The following is a 3,763-nucleotide window of genomic DNA, read 5'->3' as shown; positions in this document are numbered from 1 at the left end:
TTATTTCAGATTGCTATTACCACTCATATTCATCCATATCACTTGCACCTCACTATCTCTTCGCCGAACTAGTGCACCTATACATCTGACAAGTGTATTGGGTGTGTTGGGGACACAAGAGACTTCTTGTATCGTAATTGCAAGGTTGCTTGAGAGGGATATCTTTGTCCTCTACCTCCCTGAGTTCGATAAACCTTGGGTGATTCACTTAAGGGAAACTTGGTGCTGTTCTACAAACCTCTGCTCTTGGAGGCCCAACACTGTCTACAGGAATAGAAGCGTGCGTAGACATCAAGCTATTTTCCGGCGCCGTTGCCGGGGAGGTAAGGTAAAAGGTATTCACATCCTCCGACTACTAAGCTATTTCCTAGCATTGTTGCTGGTGTGTGAGTGCTCGAAGCTATTTCCTTTAGATCCTGCAATTGCATCTTTTAGTTTCTTGTTTACACTAGTTAGGCTTAATGGAAAACAACAAAAATATTAGAGATCTTTATAGTATCTATCCTGAGTTAGGACATTATGTGTTTGAAGAGAGAATTAAAAAACCCATGGAACTTTATATGCATGCTAATGGGAATGTTATTAGTATGAATGCTTTGAACACCATTGTTGCTAATGCTATGGAAAATTCTAAGCTTGGGGAAGCTGGTTTTGATGAGCATGATATTTTTAGTCCCCCAAGTTTTGAGGAGAAATTTTACTTTGATGATACTTTGCCTCCTATTTATGATGATTATAATGATAGTGGTATTTTTGTGCCACCTACTATGGAGGATAAAGGTTATTATGATTATACCATGCCTGCAATTAATGATGATTACAATGATGGTTGTGGTAGTTTTACTCCCACTATTACTAATAAAATTGATTATGCTTATGTGGAGAGTAATGATACTTTTATGCATGTGAATAAGAATGCTTTATGTGTTAGTTACATTGTTGAGTTTGCTCATGATGCTACTGAAAGTTATTATGAGAGAGGGAAACATGGTTGTATGCTTCTTAATAATATTAAGTTTCCCCTCTTTATGTTGAGAATCTTGAAGTTACTCGTGTTTTATCTTCCTATGCTTGTCACTTTGCTCCTCATGAACTTGTTTATTTACAAGATTCCTTTTCATATGAAGTGGGTTAGGCTTAAATTTGTTTCATACTTGCTTTTTGATGCTCTCTTTTGCTTCAACTCTCATCCTTACGAGTGCATCAATAAAATTACTAAGCCCATCTTAATGGCTATAAAGAAAGCACTTCTTGGGAGATAACCCATGTGTTTATTTTACTTCTGCACTTTTGTTTTATATTTGAGTCTTGGAAGTTGTTACCGCTGTAGCAACCTCTCCTTATCTTTATTTTATTGCATTGTTGTGCCAAGTAAAGTCTTTTATAGTAACGTTGATACTAGATTTGGATTGCTGCGCAGAAACAGATTTCTTACTGTCACGAAATTGAGCAGCTCCTTCTGTAGGTAACTCAGAAAAATCTGCCAATTTACATGCGTGATCCTCAGATATGTACGCAACTTTGATTCAATTTGAGCTTTTTCATCTGAGCAAGTTAAGTGCCCCAGAAAAATTTGTCTTTACGGACTGTTCTGTTTTGACAGATTCTGCCTTTTATTTCACATTGCCTCTTTTGCTATGTTGGATGGATTTCTTTGTTCCATTAACTTTAAGTAGCTTTGGGCAATGTCCAGAAGTGTTAAGAATGATTGTGTCACCTCTGAACACGTGAATTTTTGATTATGCACTAACCCTCTAATGAGTTTGTTTTGAGTTTGGTGTGGAGGAAGTTTTCAAGGGTCAAGAGAGGAGGATGATACAATATGATCAAGAAGAGTGAAAAGTCTAAGCTTGGGGATGCCCCCGTGGTTCATCCCTGCATATTTCAAGAAGACTCAAGCATCTAAGCTTGGGGATGCCCAAGGCATCCCCTTCTTCATCGACAACTTATCAGGTCACCTCTAGTGAAACTATATTTTTATTCCGTCACATCTTATGTGCTTTACTTGGAGCGTCCGTGTGCTTTTATTTTTGTTTGTGCTTGAATAAAATATGATCCATCATGCTTGTGTGGGAGAGAGACACGCTCCGCTGTTTCGTATGAACACATATGTTCTTAGCTTTATCCTTAATGTTCATGGCGAAGGTTGAAACTGCTTTGTTCATTATTATATGGTTGGAAACAGAAAATGCTGCATGTGGTAATTGGTATAATGTCTTGAATAATTTTATACTTGGCAATTGTTGTGCTCATATAGATCATGTTTAAGCTCTTGCATCATGTACTTTGCACCTATTAATGAAGAACTACACAGAGCTTGTTAAAATTTGGTTTGCATGATTGGTCTCTAGAGTCTAGATATTTTCTGGTTAAGGTGTTTGAACAACAAGGAGACGATGTAAAGTCTTATAATTCTTACAATATGTTCATATGTGAGTCTTGCTGTACCGTTTTATACTTGAGTTTGCTTCAAACAACCTTGCTAGCCTAAGCATTGTATTGAGAGGGATTACTTCTCGTGCATCCAAATCCCTGAGCCAAAAACTATGCCATTTGTGTCCACCATACCTACCTACTGCATGGTATTTCTCTGCCATTCCAAAGTACATTACTTGAGTGCTACCTTTAAAAATTCTATTATTTGTCTTTGCAATATATAGCTCATGGGAAAATATCCTTAAAAACTATTGTGGTGAAGAATATGTACTTATGTATCTTATTTCTTAATAAGTTGATTGTTGAGCGGTAACCATGTTTCTGGGGACGCCATCAAGTTTTACACCTTTGTTGAATATCATGTGAGTTGCTATGCATGTTCGTCTTGTCACGAAGTAAGGGCGATTTTCATGATCAAATGGTTTGAGTATGCATATTGTTAGAGAAGAACATTGGGCCGCTAACTAAAGCCATGAATCATGGTGGAAGTTTCAGTTTGGAAACCAATCCTCAATCTCTTATGAGAATATTATCTGTTGTTAAATGCTTATGCATTAAACAGGAGTCCATTATCTGTTGTGTATGTTGTCCCGGTATGGATGTCTAAGTTGAGAATAATCAAAAGCGAGAAATCCAATGCGAACTTTCTCCTTAGACCTTTGTACATGCGGCATAGAGGTACCCCTTTGTGACACTTGGTTGAAACATATGCTATGCAATGATAATCCATGTTAATCCAAGCTAATTAGGACAAGGTGCGAGCACTATTGGTATACTAAGCATGAGGCTTGCAACTTATAGGATATCTTATACATAATACATATGATTTATTACTACCGTTGACAAAATTGTTTCTATGTTTTCAAAATGAAAAGCTCTAGCACAAAAATAGTAATCCATGCTTCCCTCTGCGAAGGGCCTATCTTCTACTTTATTGTTGAGTCGGTTTACCTATTCTTTCTATCTCGAAGCAAACACTTGTGTAAAGCTGTGTGCATTGATTCTTACATGTTTACCTATTGCACTTGTTATATTACTTTGTGTTGACAATTATCCATGAGATATACATGTTAAAGTTGAAAGCAACCGCTGAAACTTATATCTTCCTTTGTGTTGCTTCAAAGCTTTCTACTAAGAATTTATTGCTTTATGAGTAACTCTTATGCAAGTCTTATTGATGCTTGTCTTGAAAGTATTATTCATGAAAAGTCTTTGCTATATGATTCATTTGTTTACTCATTGTCTTCATCATTGCTTCGAATCGCTGCATTCATCTCATATGCTTTACAATAGTATTGATCAAGATTATGATAGCATGTCACTACAA

Source organism: Lolium rigidum, chromosome 3 (genome assembly GCF_022539505.1).
Source record: "Lolium rigidum isolate FL_2022 chromosome 3, APGP_CSIRO_Lrig_0.1, whole genome shotgun sequence".
NCBI lineage: Eukaryota > Viridiplantae > Streptophyta > Magnoliopsida > Poales > Poaceae > Lolium > Lolium rigidum.
This window is presented reverse-complemented; position numbering follows the sequence as displayed.